The sequence below is a fragment of the Apus apus genome, chromosome 1, assembly GCF_020740795.1.
Source record: "Apus apus isolate bApuApu2 chromosome 1, bApuApu2.pri.cur, whole genome shotgun sequence".
Classification (NCBI taxonomy): domain Eukaryota; kingdom Metazoa; phylum Chordata; class Aves; order Apodiformes; family Apodidae; genus Apus; species Apus apus.
The window spans coordinates 136398274-136416636 of record NC_067282.1 but is presented as its reverse complement, the minus strand read 5'-3'; the positions used below and the strand labels follow the sequence as shown (position 1 = coordinate 136416636).

Genomic DNA, 18363 nt, shown 5'->3' with positions numbered 1-18363 from the left:
ATTAATGTTCTGATCAACTCTAAGAAAAAGTCTGATGTTTTTCACCCCAGGAAGCCAGAATAGCTTGAATTGGTCACTCACAAGGAGATCACTGAGCTGAAGCCTGACTTTCCCTAATCTGCAGTGCACTTCCATCAATTGCAATACCACCAGAATTTCTGAAGCATTGGGAGAGATTTCTGCAGGCTTCTTGTGATCTGTAGATTTCCAAAGTTCCATGCCAGTGTTAAGACACATTAACTGTTCCTCCTAAACAACTTGTATCCCTGGCAGACTAGAATAATCAGAACGGCAGTGATGAACATGTACCTGAATTCTGCCAGGGCTAACATCTGGGCCTTAGTGGACTTGGCACTGTACACAAAATCAATCTTTGTTTTGAAACTCTATGTTTCCTAAGGTAGTAATTCCCAGTTGTGGCCACCAAGGTCTTAAGCCAGACCACTGCACAAAAATGCAGTCTTCTTAATACACATTTGTTTGATAACCTCAATTGTCAAAAGTGTGACCTCTGTTAATTTGTCACGAGGCAAATTATTGTCACCAGTTCCCAGATTCCATGAGAACCTCAGGCAAATAGCAGAGCCCCATGCTGGTAAGCTTTTCTGGTTTTGCTCTTTGTGGTAATAAACAACCTACTTACAAATGAGTTGAACGAAGTACCTGCAACTGAGGTAACTTGCCATGGGTTGTCTGCTGTAGCAGCAGCAGATTCATCAGTGGATTCTTGGAGAGCTCACTGCCCTGTCAGGAGCTTATTCCCCTGGAGCAGCATAGCCTATCTTGTGTTTTCATGTTAAATAAACTAAATGGTTAGCAAATAAGAAACACAGAGCCTTATTATTAAAACAATTTGTAGAATTTCCCACTTGATGTTTATTAGAAAAAGAAAAGCAAGATGCACGAAGTTGCTGCTGTTAGGGTTGAGTAGAGTCTGACATGGAAGCCTGTATTTTTAAAAGCAGCTATAAAATATTAGAGTGTAATAGAAGTTAGAGCATTATTTTTTAAAGTAGATAAATAAAATAGCTTTTTACATACATGTTCAGTCTACTGAAAGGCCATCCAAAGCACTGATACCAATTTAAGAAGATGATCTTTTGCCTTAATTATACATCTGGGAGATATTAGCTGAACATTTTGTGGAGAACTGCAAATACCTTAGTTGCCAGTTGTCTAAAATGCTGCTAATGATTGCTTCAGTGCCAGTGTTTTGATGGCTAGAACCTAGGCCTGAATATGAATACAAAGAACTCAATCTAAAAAAACCACGTATGCGCACACACATTTCATACAAAACAGATTTCAACCATCTGCTTGGCGCTTAGCTTTGCAACTGTGGGCTTTGATATGAAAGGGAGCACTGTCCAGGTTATGAATGGTATGACTTTTATTGGTACCTTAGAAAAATCATAGTGGTTTTAGAAAGCTTGTGTATCCAATGGTTTTCTTCAGCAGAATAATGAAAACAACTGCCTTAGCCAAAATTTTGTGCCTTCCGTTGTTCCGTTGACAGCAGTGTCTCCTTACGCTTACAAAAAGGGATTCTGTAGTAAAGGGAAGTTTCTCTTCTGCACCTCAGCATTTCCAAGTGTATCAGAGGAGTTTAGATGAGTGGCCCTTCGAACTGACACCCCAGATGGTTTATGACACAAAGCACTGTTTGCTTAGGAATACGTTGTATAGCAGAGTCTGTTGCCCAAGCACTGCAGAGCGTGTCAAATCAGCATGGAAGTTAATGGACCAAAAGCCCTTCTGAATGTAACACTTTCCCATTTGATCAGAATTTACAGCTTTATATCAAGACTGCAGTTTTCCTTTAGTGGTGCAGTTGTGGAAAGTAAAGTTGATAGCATAAATTACACCATATAATACAGTTTGACTTGTCAAGTCTGACTTGACACTTCATCTGTTTAAAGGTTTAGAATGAATGAGTCTGAGTAAAATCTTTGGTAAATGCCTAATAATTTACATATATATATACATGTATATATATATATATAAAGTTAGGAGCAGATTTGAGTGTATGTTAGTTTGATACTCTGAACAGTCCATATTTTAATAAGTTAAGTAGAAAAAAATGCACCGTAAAAAAATTTAAAAATCTTGGGCGGCGGTTTCACTCTCTGTTAGCAATTTAGGTATTATTTCTTTGCCTTTACTAGAGTTATCCTTAAAATATGCAGGACAAAATATGTGTCTTCTTTGCTTTTCTTCTTTGAAAAGTTTTGATAGTATTTTCCCTTACATTTGGAAAAAGATGACGAATGTGCAACCTCCTGCATGTAACAAAGCCTCTGTGTTTGGCCATCCATTTAGTGCCGTGCCACATTAATACTGCATTGTTAACACCTTTGGACAGGGCTAAAGGTTCCTTGCTGCTGTGTCTAGAGAGCTGCTTATGTCAGATCATAATGTTGCTAGATGGTTTTCTGCATAAATGTAACTGTCATTTAAAAGTAGGGCTGGATTGTTTTCTGCTGAGATGTCAGGAGAGTGAGTAAAAGGACTGTTATTTATGCTCTTATTTCATAAAGATTCCCTTTTCTCTATGTTATTGGTGTTGAGAAAGTGCTGCTTTTAATTATTACATTTAATTTGCCTGAGTCTGTGTTTTTGCGGAGAACATCCGACGTTATGAGAGAAAGATGAAGTTGGATTTCTGTGGATAAAATGATGGTAATACTGGAAACTTAAAAGCTTCTACATAGTTTTAGATGAATCATAATGTACAGACAGACAGCAAAAATCTCTCTTTTTTTGTGAAATAAGCCTTAACAGTATTAAGGTTATAGCCCTAACAAGCTAACAGACTTGCAGCTCTCTGTATTATTCCCATCCTGTCTCTTCTTTCCTCAGCTCTTCTCCTTTCACCTTCTCCCCACGAGGATACTGCCTACATTTTTATGAGGAGCACTGGTTTTCTCACAGGTAGAGACTAAAACAATAAACTTACTAAACTTACTAAACTAAAAAAAATTCTGAGTATTGATCCTAATGGAAACCAGGAAAGCCAGTTCTTCGGCCACTGTCACCATGGCTTCCCATAGCGACTTTACTGAAGTTGCTTAACCATCTTAATAGTGAAGCAGTTCTTCCTGTTGCATGCCATAAAATGGGTTTCTTCAGGAAATAGCAGCCTATCTGCTCTTCAGCATTAATGATTGCACAAGAATAAGCTCCTGTATTCGTGGATGGGTGAGAAGAAATTCTGTAAGAAACACTATGAGCAGATTCATAATTAAACCTTTGCTATTTGGCCCTCGTGTTCTTGGAAATTTTAGAGGGGAAAGTCTCCTTGACCAATGTAAACAATTTGGTCATTTTCTTTGCTTCCCCTCCTCCCTCTGGGTAATATAGTAATATTTATTGTCAGTTTATTTTCTGTAGATTCCACCAATCCACTGTGGTTGGGAGGGAGTTCCTGAGTGAGTGCGTGGCAAGGTAAATTTGAGATGGCAGTTAGTGGTGTGGGAGAGAGGGTTGGGAGAAGGAGACGAGGGTGCGAGACTACAGCTACAGTTTTAAACAACCTGCCAATTGTCCCCCGTTTTTATTTAAAAGGTAGCTTGCAAACCAGGTCTCTGAACTGTCTAATTTGATTTACACAGTTGAAGCTAATTTCCGTTATGCTGTTAATAAGAACCGACCAAATCCTTGCTCTCTCCCTTCTTCCTTTTTATTTTCCCCCTTTTTTTTTTTCCTTCTCCCACCCTTTTATTTTGTTTTAATGTATCTTGCTATCTTCCTTCTTTCCATTACTAAAATGCTGGTTTTAAACAAAATGCTGTGTTGTGTTATCCTTCCCATTAAGTTTAGATGTCTGATTCATTAAAAGCTTGAGATGGAGAGATGATAGTTTGCAAAGGAAGATGCACTTGGTAGAAATGTTGTGTGGCTCCTTCTGATTTTCCACCAGTTCAGTGTTACCATCAGGGTTCAGTTGCATTTTTCATTAAAGCTGGGTGTGAATGACTGGGTTCAAAGGTTGGACTTTTGAGCTTTGTGGCCTGTCATTGTCATAATCTAAAATAAAATGGGGGCCACAATATGCAGGTGCCAAATTGCTGTGAAATATCAATCTGCTGGTTTGACTGTCTAGCTCCAGTGTGTGAGGGAAAGTGAGGTCAGGCACGTCAGTGCAGGACTTTGGAAATCCCTTGAAGTATTAAGGGCTTCTTATGCCTTCCAGGAAGCCCTGGATACAGATTTGAAAAGCTCTAGAATGGAGTTGGCTATATAACATCTGTATTTTCAAAGATTCTGATATATTTAACACTGTAAGCAGGAGGAAATGGTTAACGCATGTGAAGGAAGAGTGTATGATTTTCCTAAAGAAATAAAAAAAAATTGTGTGAAAGAGTGGCACCTGAGTCAGCTAGTGCAAAAAAAATTGTGTCCCCTTTTAGAATTTTGGGGCAATTAAATGTTTTTAACAGTTTGGCTCATGCATCTACTCTGTTTGCAAATGCGCTACTTCCGGGAGTGTTTGGGGGAAAAGTCAGAACTCGTTTTTCTCTCTTCTAATTTTTATCTGTATGAACATCAAAGTGAGTGTCTGGAATAAATTGATCTACGTTTTTAGACCCATTTATCAGATAGAGTTAAATAAAGCAATACACATGCATTGTAATTGTGAACTATTGTGCAGATGACTTGTGTTTTCTTTGAGATGAAAATAACTCTGTTGAATAGGAGGGTGTATGTGACACCAAGAGTGGGTCTTGTGTTGAGTTTTTACATATTAAAAAACACTTCAGGAGAGGATTAGGTAAAAGTTGCTTCATATCAGGTACCAAGTGCCTTGTGTCTTTCTGGTTTTCAGCAAATGAGCTTGACACTCTTGTTGGTAGGCTTAAAAAAGAGGACAGGGACAGAGGAAGTCCAGAGAGCACTTTTTGCCCTTGCTTCCAAAGCATTTATTACTGGCTCCTCTGCAGCTTTGGGTAATAGGAGCATCACAGGGAAATTTCTTCTTCCTCTGTCTTTGCAGTAGCGTTGTGTGAATAAACAGAGGCTGTGCTTGTTATTTGGCCTCCTTGCACAAGCCCCACATTCATATATGAGCATAAGGCTCTGTCCAGCTCCTACTGAAAACAATTTTAAGACTCTCAATTGACTTAACTCGGTTGTTGGATTGGGCCCATTAAACAGGAAGAAAATAAAGTCGAAGCATTGTTAATGATTCCTATTGATGCTTTTCTTGGCACAAAGTACTGCAGATAATTGTTTTAAGATTAAATACAGTTGCATGTAAGTATTACATTTATTAGCTTTTTAAAGGAGGAATAACCAAACTGGACATATGGGGTGTCTGAAGTGTGATTGTGTGAGACTAAGATAATTTCAGGAGAATAGTTTAAGTCGCGGGATATGTGTGATGCATTATGCCCTTTGTATACAAGATGTGGGATTGTGGAATTTATTTTGCATGCACTGGTTTTCACTGAGAAAGAATCCAAAATGCAAATGTATAGTCGCATTTAGAATATATAAGGAGTGCAGCCTCACTGCTGAAGACTTCAAGACCTATTAATCAGGCCTGATAGTGATGTGATCTCTGAAAATGCTTTTGTTAAGCAGGTTTAATCCTTATTAACAGTAAGTTGCTTGAAACCATTTTGAATAAAGTCTGAGAAGGAATATGGTAGATTGAACACACAAATAGAGCCTTTCCCTATTAGGCTCTGAGTGGCATTGACTTCTTTGAAGTTCTGTAGATTTTGGACTTGCTGCAAGATCAGGACACTAACAAAAGAATTTTCACCTTGTCTTCTTATTTTTCTGCTATAATTGGTCATATCACTTCCACATTAAAATGGGGCAATACTCAACGTTTTGGCATAATTTAGGTGTTGCCACACACCTCATGACTTGGTTAGAACATGTGGTATAGGCAGATATTAAACAGTACGTTTTTCCTAAGCCTTATTCTGGAGTGTTCAGGCTAAATTATGTATCTAATTCCTCCACGTTGTGTTTCCTGTTGACTTCAGTGTGATTTAGCTGTGGATGACTGTGATCTAGAGCCTTTTAAGAGCAAGGAGATAGGAGAGGGCACCGCTTGTTTCACTGCTTTCACATTCATCAAGAGGTTGGAGGGAAGGAATGAAGTGGCAGAGCTTTTGTTGCTACTGTTTTTGGGGAAATGCGTTGCATTGTTTTGGAAAATGATGGTGAAGTTGTTCATACTTCTTGCACTGCATTGCCAAAACGTTGTGCTCTTCTAGGGGGTAATAGCTGTGTTTGTGGCAACATTATGAAAATATTGGATTGTGATGATGATTGCAGGAAAAATCCCAGATACTTGGTAATGTATGTGTAATATTTTACTGAAGTGAAACATGGAAAATACAGCATAGCTTGGAATCTGCTTGGACTGATTTCATGTTTCGGGAATGAAGAAGCAATTGTGCAAAACTGAAATGGGTGTACATGACATCAATTAAATAATAGATTTTGGGCCATTTTACTATAATTTATTCTCTCTTTTTCTTGTTGCGTGGTGTGTTTTTATGTTGTTTGTTTTTTTATTCTTATCATTACCGTAGGTTACATTTGGTTGGTAGTAGGATGTATTTTACAGTGCTAATAATCCAAATTAGAATGTATATTTTCTTTTTGTCTTGTGAAATAGAGGCACTACTAACTAAAAGATAACATTGCCACTGGACACTGTTGTAGAATGAGGAGTGGGACATAGGTAGGACCTTGTGGATTATATAGTATAGTAATTGGAAGCTAACTATCTAGATAGGCAAGACAACCACAGAGTCTTTCCTCTTAACATCTAATCTTGAGGCAAGGCACTCAGCGTAATAAACAGAGAGGATTCATGCTGTCACTTTAGATGCTTCACCTGGATAGGCTAAGCATCTGGGTTTCCCAGCTATGCTGAATGAGAGGTTTGAAATGAATTTTTGAACTTTCAAAAGCTTCTGTGTTTATGCAACCTATTTTTGCTTCTTCTTTAATTCTTTTTTAGTTCTGAGCATTGCTAAGTATGAAAGCTTGGATCATGTCTTCTAGTTTTCGTTGTTTGGCTTTTTTTTGATTTATTAAGGGATAAGAATTAAAGCAACACATTATGGCCATGATGGTCCAAAGCTGTAGGTGTCTAAAACGGCTTGTTATCCTATTTTGAAAATTTTATATGCTTGTGAGGTATGTGGGTCTTTCAGTTCAAAAGCTCTACTTATCTGCAATTGGTGTCTTCCATTGTATTCAGCTAATCAAGCCAGGATCTCTAAATGTTTAGTAGGCAACAGTTGCAAGAGAGCACCAGTGATAAGTATTATCAGATTGTAGGAGAAGCAAGTTCCAAAATAAGTGTATGGCACTATAACAGCAAACCAACACTGTTGTTTGCTTCATCCTCTTTTTTCCCTTTGACTCTTTTATTCACCTTTTTATCACACATCGCAAAAGACTAAGACATTTATCTTCTAGAGAGTTGAAACTTGTGCAGTATTTTTGCAATGCCTGTTGTTATGACACATCTCCTGTAAAGCAGAGCAGGATCTACAGCAGAGATGTAATGAATGACCACAGTCAATTACTGTGATTAACAATTGATTTCTGGTTTTTTGAAAGCATACCCTTAATAATTATTCATTTGGCTGAACTATCTTATTCTTCTTTATATGAATTGTGTACAGAAAGATAGAGACATAATACACGATATTACTCATCTAGCTGTGTCAATGATGATATAAGCTATATGGATGTGACAAATGGACTAGAATAAATAATGGGAAAGAGCTGAACGAAAATATTTTGCTTTAGGTAAAAACCGTCTCTTTCTGGTGTGTTAAAGAAGCTAGACAGTAAGAAAAACACAATCTCGGAACAATTACATAAAAAAACACCTCTGAAGAGGTTTTGGTCGAGTCAGTGGGGTACTTTTTCTGGATGTCTCTTATTCTGCTTTATGTGATGATTCATCTGAATATGCGACGTTACATTTATTTCGTGTAAGAAAGCGGTAGAGTCACATTCTGTTTGTGCTGGAGTGTCCTTTTATAATGCAATAGGTAGTACTGGACTAACAAGGCAGAACAGTTAGACTCTCAAGGTATATACATTTAGAGAAGATCCCCACACATTAATTAAAAAAAAGAGAGAATAGTAATTTATTATCCTGATATTGTAAAGCTCAAAATGGAGTCCCCAAAGTTTCTGTTGCAATCAGTGGCAGCTGAAAATGTTGAGAACTTTGCAGGGTTAGGCATCCTCCTCACACACTTCAGAAGGTGCTAAAGTCAAAAGGAGCTTTTAACTCTTTGAGGTGATACAGCTTCTCTCAGAAATGCTTGTCTGCAGAGCGTTCACAATCTTGTGATGGGGTAAGAAAGGGAATGGGAGAAGGAGTGGCGAGGGAAGGAAGAGAGGAAAGACTACTTACACAAGTAAATTTGTATGAGGAAGGCAACTAGCTGCCTTCTGTCCTACTTTTTGCATTGTAAATGGATGGTGGCATGATAGTGGGCACTCCGTTCTTTTTCTTGGATTAATGTTTTTTTTTTAATTTGTTGTTTGTTTATTTTAAGTAGTGGCAGTAGTCATTTGGCATTGTGTCTTTTTGTTCTGTGACCAGGGTGAACAGGAAAATTTGGTTTGCAATTTGAAGTTTTGGGAGGGTGCAGCTGGAAATGTACAGAAGTGGCAAAAAGGAATTAAAAAAAAAGGAAACAAAGGTTGTTTTAGTATTTTCTAAGGTGCATGCCTATAGGGGTTTAGGATTCATCATCCAGTGGAAAAAAGTGAGAGATGGACCAAGGGAAGTAACCCTGTTTATTTGACTGCGTCTTCCCTTGACTCAGTATGCTATAATCATCTTTATGCTGGTTGTCTTTCAAAGTATAATTAGCCTGGGAGTGAATGTGGGTGGTAGGTGCAATGGCAAAGTATTTATTCAGAAAAAAAAGAAAAAAAAAGAGAAATGGTCTACTGAAGAAAAGTCTTGTGTAGCTTTCCAATTTTTTGGTTTGGACAGTGTCTGTATGTAACTCCAGAAGCCAAAGACATCCTGAGTCAAAGTCCGGAGAGAGTTCACTAGAAACAGTCTAATTGGAACATGCCCCAATTTATTACCATGATGATAACACTTTGTACTTCTTTTGTGCCCTCCGTGCTAAGATCTCAAGGTGCTTTACAAATATTAAGGGATTAACTTGCACAATGCCGCTGACAAATAGGTATTATTACTGTCCCCTTTTACATGCCTGGGAGTTGAAGTATGGAGGAGTGCAACGGCTCAGTTGTGCATGGCTTTTGCCTGGAGAGAAGAGCTTTGGTTAAGTCAGTCAGCCCACTGTAGCCAGAAGTTTGAATATAGCAGGAGGAAAACTTAGTACCTGCGTCCTCTGAGCTCTGCACTTAGCTGCATTCAGATTAGCTTGGTAGCCAAACTTGCAACCTTAGAGGGCAGGAGACAAAGTTGTAATTAGTTCCTCCTTAATTGGCATAACAGGAATTCTGCTTAATTCATTCCTTGCTGGGACGATGAAGCAAGGCAAAACTTTTGAGTTGTGTAGAAGACAAGGGGAAGAGAGGGAGTAGGCAGTGGAAGATGGACAGAAACAGACGTTTCTTAAGCTGTTGTAGGCACATAGTAACAAATACCTGCATAAATAAGACAACTTTCTTATTTTTCCCTCACATTGCTCCTTGACTTAATTAGGTAAAATGCAAAGAAATAGATTATTTGGTTTGGAAAAAAAATCACTAAATTTTCCCTACCACTTCTTGTCTTTCATTCAGTCCATAAGAGGCTCTGGAGTGTGAAATGTGAAGACACCAAATTGGAATTAATTTTGCTTTTTCGTTTAACAGATTGTGTTACATTAACACCACACTATTGCCAAGCAGCAAACCTTTCCTTTCCTCAGATGTTAGCTACTAATACAGACTAAAGACTGATGAAAGAATGGTTATAGTGAAATGCTTTATTTAAGTTTATCCTCCCATGTGGCTTGAACGGGCCCTGATTCTGCTAAGATGTATTCACACGAGCAGTCTCACTGAGTTTGCTTTCATTGCTTCCTGGCAAGTAAGTGGGATTCTATTTCATATAAGATCACCCAAGTTAAAATTTCAAAGCTCACTCAATCCTCAGAGAGACCTTTTCAAGACTCTCCTCTTGTATCTACACAGGCACTGAACACACTGAGGACACAATTGAATTAATCAGGACTACTCATGTATTTAAGAGATGACAACTTTGATATCATATTGTTCATTATGAGCCAAGGAATTGTTACTGCTTATGTAACTAGATTATTAAATTGTTTACTCATGATAAATCTTGCTTCCAATATTAAGCATACATTGAGAGTCTTAGTGTAGTTCTACTGAAAAGAACTAGCTATAAGTGACATCAGAGGATTTATTTTGTCTCACTGAATTGTGTTTTGTTTGCACTTGGGAGTGCATTTTTTAATTTTCAGTCCTACAAGTTTAGCCCAGGACTGGACAGTCAGGCTGAATTCTCTCATGCTCTTGGATGATGACCAACACTCACATTCTGCAGGTTAACTTCTCCTGAAGATGCCAGCCTATCTGCAAAATGTTGGTTTTGGGCTTCTCATGGTCATGATAGGTCCTGGAAATAAGTTATGCAGATCCCAGGTAATAGATACCTGATTCTGCAGTTAGTACATTATTCTGTGGTATGTGACTAGAATGAAATGCTGTTCAGTGGTCTGTGGAGTAATTGGTTCTCCAGGACTTAGGAACGTAGAAGTAGTAATAAAGAGGCATCAAATTGAAAGATCAAACACGCACGCACAAAAAATGGACGTGCCTGTCAGTACATTCAGTGCTCAGGGCTGTTCAGTGAGGAGGTGTCATTTGACATTAACCCTGTCTAGAACAGAATTGCGTCTTGATAGTTTGGATCCCTTGGTTTTCTTTGCTGAAGATGGCAGTATTTAAGGCTCAGTCTCACTCAAGACCAGTGGCCCATGCACTGGCACCATCTCACTGAAGAAAATACAGGTATATTCCCTTTGCTTTTATCAGAATTATGTCTTATTTCTCTTTAAGAGACTATTCCATTTCAGGCTTCCTGCCCTTTGAACTAGAATTTTCGTATGCATTATTTAAAAGATTCTGTGCTACAGTTGTAAGCATAAATTATATGAATTTGAGAGAACCTGAGCAAAACTGTCTTTGAGGGATGGTTCGTCTTTCAGCCGTGGTGCTGTTGCCTTTTTTTTGTCATTACAACTGTAATCCCGTTGCGTTTGGAATCATCAGGACTCGGTGTGGAGTAGCTGGTGATGGACTTGGTTCATAAGTCTTCTTTAACGTGAACAAAATTCTTTTACTCTCTGTGTGTCTGTGTGTGTGTTAAGGAGGATTTTGTTGCACATACATAGAATTATCCTACATTTATCTATTACAAAAATAGATAAATAAATTGCGGTGCTGGTGGGACTGCCATGCTCATGTGAAAGGCTTCTGCTGTTACTGTGTTATACCCACCACCCATGGTGGTGGGCACTTCACCTGTCTTGGGTTTTTTTAGACCATTTTTAAAGAAAAATACAATCACACACTTTGTAATCTATAGCCTTTTCCAAGGATGCTACGTTTCTAAACATCTTCGTTACCTTCCCTCTAATATTCTTATTTTCCTTATGCTATCATATGCATGACAATGCACAAATAAATAGTTGCCAAGCTTGCAGTTTATTGCTGTCATGGTTGGGTTTCCTGGTTGGTGAAATAGGTTTTTAAAATACAATTTGTCAGGTGTGTTTGATTGCACTGGAGATAAAAGGTGCATGACATCCTGGGCTGCTCCAGTGAAGTTAACAAGTGACTATCCATTATGTTAAATGGAGTTAAATTAGGGATGTTGAGAATACCAGATGTTATACATTGGTCATAGTATTGCCCAAAATTCTGAAAATGGTGTGTAGTGTATCACGCCCAGCAATTTTGAAGAACATTGGTCAAAAATTTTGTATCAAGTCTCAACTGCATGTTGTCAAGCAGTTTCTTGTACAAAAAGGGTCCCCCTCAGTTTCTATGCAACATGGACCTGCGGGTAGCTAATACTAATCTGCTTTATGTGCAGCTATCTCTTCCCAAGTTATTTTTTCACAAATGAAATATGGAAAGATCTTTTTAGGTTTTTTACTGTTAGATTGTAACCATTCATTTCTACTAGAAGAAAATCAGAAAACTGCAAAAGGGAAAAAGGAAGTTTCTGTACATCAGCTCGAGTTTGGCAGTACAAAACAATGTGTGCTTTGTTGGGTCTAAATTCATTGTAACTCCTGTATATGTGGGAAGGTATAGAATGAAAGATATAATAGTAATAATTCTTTCTTGTTGGTGGATATCTAATTTTTAAACTGCCTGTAAAACGGATTTGCAGTTAGTGAGTCTGCTTTCTGCCATGCAACTTTGCTGGTTTTAGTAATGGCTGAGTACACAGGTGGCAATAACAATGATGATAGATTTTCTTAGAAATCCATTATTTTCACAGTGCTGCTGATGGGAGAAATGCTTACTAGCAGCTGATAATTAGTGATCAATTTGGAGATTATCACAAACGATTTACAAAGGTTGACTTGTCCTTTAGAAGTACCTTTGGATAAACTGGATGGTAAATTACCTGCCTAAGGCTTTTACTTTACTTGTGCTAATAAGATGAAAATGAATGTGTTTGAAGAGCTCTGAACTGAATTTTTCAGACTGTCTGATAATCCATACAACTGTTCTTTAAACATCTTAAGTGTGTGAGCAAACAGAGACTATAATAAAATTGAAAACCATCATACGGGAGTATGTTACCACCCGGTCTAAGTAATGGGGCATGACAAATAAGAGTCACTGCTGTAGAGTTCATATTTTCATTTTATGGCATACATTAAATATTTGATCGTCAGCCAGCAGATAGAAACAATTGAGCTAAGAGTATCATATGCAAATAGAAGAATAAGATTTAGAATGTCATAGTCTGGGCATGGGATGGAGAACTTCTGTATCTTAATCCATGCTTCAATATAGTATTTTTTTATGTTGTGGTGTGCAAACCACTCAGTCTTCTTCTGTATTTCCTCAGTGTGTAAAAAGGAGTTAGTAACCTGTATTTACTTTAGAGGGGATTATATTCCTTAGTTATGTCACAGAAGGGCTATGTGAAGAGTAATTAGTATTTTAAAGTGCTTTTAAGGATGAAGGGAGTAGTGCAAGCATAGAAAACTCTGTAATAAGTTGTATAAAGGAAAAAAGAGAAGGAGGATGAGATATAAAGGTGTTTAGAGACACAAACGGGCTCCTAGTCAGATTTTCAGAAGTGTATAGGTTTCCTAATATTGGAAACATATTTGAAGACAAACTCCATGGTTTTGGCACTTTAATGTCTTTATAAATCTGGCTTATATTTTATATCCATGACATACGGGGGGTGGAGGGAATGGGGAATAGGGCTTTAAAGGCCTGGTAACAGCTGCACTTTCTGATCTTCCCCCTCTAAAGCAAGGGTGGAGATGGGGCTGAGATGAGAGTAGGAGAGAAAGGAAAAAAAGTGTGTATATCTGATGAGCTCTTTTACAGTGGAGTTTTGCAGACTCTTAAAAAATGCCAGCCAGCAATCCCAGCATACAGCTACATGCTTGGTTAATCTTGTGAGTAGAACCGGAAGTGTGCTGTTGGTTAAAAATGTTCCTCTAGCATTAGCTTTTATATCTTTGAGACTTTATTTTATGGTTGACATTTTTAAAGCTTAAAATCTGATACACTTCTGTGAGCCATTAAAAAGAGAGAAAAACTAAACAGAAAAATCTTTGCTTTGTTTGTGAATGAAGGGACAGGTGGTTAGATACAAGTTACAGTATACAGAAAGTCCCCTTTCTAGGGTTTTGTGTCTTTTCAGTATGCCCTTAGAGTTAGTTATCCAGGGCAGATGTTGGAAGAGTAGGGCGGCTGGTTTTAGCTTTCCATCATTATCTTGATAGTACGTTTGATGAATGCAGGATGCCACATTTTCATTGTACTGAGGAGTTAGCATCACAGCTCTGGCATAACTGGAAATTGGAGCTTACGGCTCACTCTTTAAATTTGGCCCTGCTGTGCTGTGAGAGGGCGGGTTAAAGCTCTGGCTTTCACTTTGGGTGTCAGTACTGGGTAGTTGTCTGGGTAAATGAGCCAAACTGGCATCTGTAAATCTTAATCTGTGAAATGGGTGTTTTCATTAGTATTTTGTGATGAACATGGGTGACATTAATTTTAAATATTTTTTTTTCTGAGTAAAAAGTGATCAGTAATTATGAATGACCATGGCATTACCTGGCTAGGATTAAGTTTTCTTCTTGTATGAAGGACAGAGAGAGCGATCCAGTGAAACTGGACAGTGACGTTCTCCTGCAAAATCGGTTCTTTTTGTTTAGGGGTTTTGGGTTGTGTTTTGGTTTGGGACTTTTTTTGTTGTTGTTGGTTGTTGTTTTTTTTTGTTGTTTTGTTGTTTGTTTGTTTGTTTGTTGGGGTTTTTTTGCATTGCATTATCACTGCTCAGAGAGAAGAGATGAATAGATTTTTACATAAATATAGTCAATAGGTAAAAAGAAATTATTCTTAGGATCTGTTGGCAGGACTGTATGAAGAAACTTAGTTTTGCAGTTTCAAAGTACGGTAGCTGAATAGATTACTTTGTTGTTGCCCTTGCTTATATGTCAGTATACACAAAACCATCAGTTAAATTAACGATACAAGCAAGTAATACAAACAGCAATCACCAATAAAATACTTTCTTTAAAAAAAGAAAATCAGAGCTTGCAGAGCTTTTTATAAAGGCAGTTAAACATTCTTATCTCTTACATAGAAATAGAAAAACTGGGAGCCAGAACGATTCAATAAATTATGTGGGATCACATGGGAAGTTTCTGTCTTGTGAATTCTTAGTGTTGTGTAATGTAGCCCATACTGAGGCAGAGAGGGTATTCAGAAGTAAACTATCTGGTCATAGTTTCAATGTTTGTGCTTCTTTGGCAACGATCAACTCCAAAGGATGTTGCTACACTGCAGAATTAAATTTCTGTGATGTATTTCAATCAGTACCAATGCACTATCCGAGGCATCATTCAAACAACTGTAGAGCTTGCCAGATGACTACTTACCCAAATCAAATGTTATTTATTACCTTTTTGAAATTAGAAATGGGACAGTGGACCTTTCTTGCTCCATTTTGCATCCAGTTAAGGCTGGCAACCTTGAAAACATAGCTGATCATCAGCCCTGTGATACGGGGGGATTTGTTAATGGCTGATACAATGAATCCATTCTTTTTCTCAATGTCCTAGTTTAATGTGACTATAGTTATCGTAGAATCATAGACTGGTTTGGGTTGGAAGGGACCTTGAAGATCATCCAGATCTAACCCCTGTGCATTGACAGGAGACTTCCCACTAGATCAGGTTGCTAAGGGCCCCATCCAGCGTAGCCTTGAACACTTTCAGGGAGGGAGCATTCGCAGCTTCCCTGGGCAACCTGTTCCAGTGTCTCACCACCCTCACACTACAGGATTTCTTCCTGATGTCTAACCTAAATTTTCCCTCTTCCAGTTTTGATCCATTACCCCTTGTCCTCTCCTAATCAGTTGCTTTGGTTGCAGTAGATAGCCCATGGAGTGACTGGGCATCCTCTTGCAATTGGTGACTGTTCTTTCCAGTATCAACTTGAGATACATCAAAGGGCTTTCTACCTTCTGTTGTCCATGCACTATCTTTTTAATAGGGATTCATGCTTGAATTGTTCTCAGTGCCAAATTTATGTAGTTAGAAAAACAAAGGAGTGGTGCATATGTGGAAAGTATAGAATTAAAGAAAAAAAATGAAGTGGAAAGTAAGGAATTTTGTTTTTTCGTTTTTGTTTAACAGAGAAGTAAATTTTCTGAGGTGCTTAGCACTTACATGACTTAGCTGGAAGGCCTCTGAAGTTCCTCACTGCCTTTAGAGCTCAGGCCAGTGGTGCCCTTTGAATGCCTTGTTCTCCATGCAGTGGAGTGGTCGTTTTCCTTGTAATAGTCATGACATGCATTTTAGATCTGAACATCTGGATTCAGATTCCCTTATAATACAATTAGGTGTATCCTCAGCAGGGAGGTTTTTGATGGAAGAAGTCTTTTAAAGAAAGCTATTATACCACTTACTATGGCAATAGCAGCCAGGTTTACTTTACTGTAATGTATATTTAGTTTTTTCAGAAAGCTGTAGCTCTCATCTGATTTTGGACTTCCATGGCAATATATGCCTTAGACTGCTAATTTTTTTAATACATCTTGGTAAAAACAATTCTAGGCAAGCTCATTTTAATGGTGATTTTTTTTTTAAGTATGTTTGAAGGCATTCAAAAACACTCAAAACCCGCCTGGATGCCTTCCTGTGTGATGTGCTCTAGGTGACCCTGCTCTGGCAGGGGGGTTGGACTAGATGATCTTTCGAGGTCCCTTCCAACCCCTATGATTCTATGATTCTATGATTCTAAGGCAGTATGTGGACAGTGTGATGTAGAGGAAGAGCCAAATGTTTATTTTAAGATGTGTTTGAATGAATCTGCCTACATAAACTTGCCAGTGTTAAGAAAGAGGGGCTCTACCCCTTTTAGATCACAAAGGCTTCTCAGTGGGGGATGGTTTTGGTAATGGAAAAAACAAAAAAGGTTCCAGTATGTGGTGGAGGAGGTAAAATAAACAAACAGCAATGGATGATTACTTCTCTCCATCAAGGGTTCTTTATCCTTGCAAGCTCAGTCAGTGGTCAGCATGTTAGACACCCCTCCCTGTTTTATCCATCCCTTAACTGTGTTCTTTGACAGCATTGGTTTATACAGCTGGGTCTTTGTGGAGCTGGCTGGGAATCTCTGTTGAACAACAGACGTGAGGGTAGACAAAGCACCTATGAAAGGTGCTTTCCCTGGAGGGAAAGATACGGGTTTCAGGGTTTTTCCTCCTCCTTTTCACTTCACCCCCAACTTCTGAAGATTTTTCAAGGGGACATCTTTTTGCCATGCTGTTTTAGGGCCTAAATCTGCTGCCTTTCTAAAGTAAAATTTGAGACTTCTGATAGTCCTAAAGGTATGTTGTCTGTTCAGAATTGTATCTCATTTTCAAATTTGTGGATTTGTTCTTACACTGTATATACCAATATACATTTGTTTGTGCAAGCATGTGCGTGTTATATGATGAATTGTGATGTTTTTCTTTGGTAAGAGCTCCAGCAGTATGTAGGTTTAATGTTTGTTAAGGTGGGTAGTTATCAGCTGTTTATAATTGTTCTTTCTCTTGAAATTTGACACCCATTTTTTGGACCAGATAAAAGAAAAATTGGCTTTTAGACAGTGGTGAGCTGAAGATAATCCACTTACCTACGAGCACTGTTACAGCTGTGAGGAAGCATGTTAGTGTGTGCAAGGAACAGTTTTGGGAAGTGTTCAGTTGCACTTGAAACTGATCATGGACGTTCCAAAATCTGAAAATGAAATACCTGAAAGTGCCTTAGCAATACTACTGCAAGTGAAAGGGCATGTGCTGTTATTGGCGATCACACCACATTTGTTAATGTAGATTTTTAATTCTTACGGTTTTATGAATAAAACCTGTGAAGAGAATTCAACTGTCACCCTTTCACAGGACAACTGAAGAAGAGTTCACAATACCATATACACAGTGAGTGAAGGAGGAGTCCTCACATGATACCCTAAACTTTTATCCCTTATCCCTGTTGGAACAGAGATGGCATGACTCCATGGATAATCTGAAGTAGGAGATACGAGCTGAACACCTGAACACTTGAATAAAGTTCATCTCTTTTGGAATATCAGAATGTCTGAGTAAAATTATTTTTATTTAAATTATTTTTGTTTTACTCTATTTGTATTTCAGAGTAATTTTCAAAGGCAGCAATTTTCACTGGTTTCTGAAAAGCAACATCTGGGCTTTGGAACGATCCCTTTTCAGCTTTGAAAATTCTACCTCAAATTGCTTAGACATTATAGATGTTAAATTTTTTTGTGTTTTTTTTTTTTTTTTAACATAATAGAAAGACAATAATCTATTTGTTCCCTGTCATTTTATTTTCAAGTTCAGCTTGATTTTATTTTTTTTTCTCAGGCTCTCCAGGATTCCTGGGCCTAGCATGCACTTGTTATGTATAAACCCTCCAAAAAGGGGGGGCACACACATGCATGTGAACAAAAAAATAATTGTATGCAGCTGGAATTAACCTGTTGGAAAGAAAATATTTACATCCATTAAAGACATTGCTCTACCTAAGTATATTTTTTTCATACACATGCACACACACACACTGCAGCTATAATTGTTTAAGGTACATAAGGGTTCTCTGAAGCTCC

At 38.0% G+C, this 18363-nt stretch overlaps 1 protein-coding gene across 8 annotated transcripts in view; it reads left to right on the top strand.

Annotated features, from left to right (window-relative positions):
• Positions 1 to 18363, top strand: part of SOX5 (SRY-box transcription factor 5) — a 631122-nt gene that overhangs the window by 348950 nt on the left and 263809 nt on the right. The window contains exon 1 of one of the 8 annotated variants that reach the window (XM_051632719.1): positions 2907 to 2931. The exons of the other annotated variants lie outside the window; for them this stretch is intronic. The gene's annotated coding sequence lies outside the window, so the exon portion shown is untranslated. Of the gene's footprint in view, positions 1 to 2906; positions 2932 to 18363 lie in introns of those variants that run through there. 8 annotated transcript variants of the gene reach the window in all.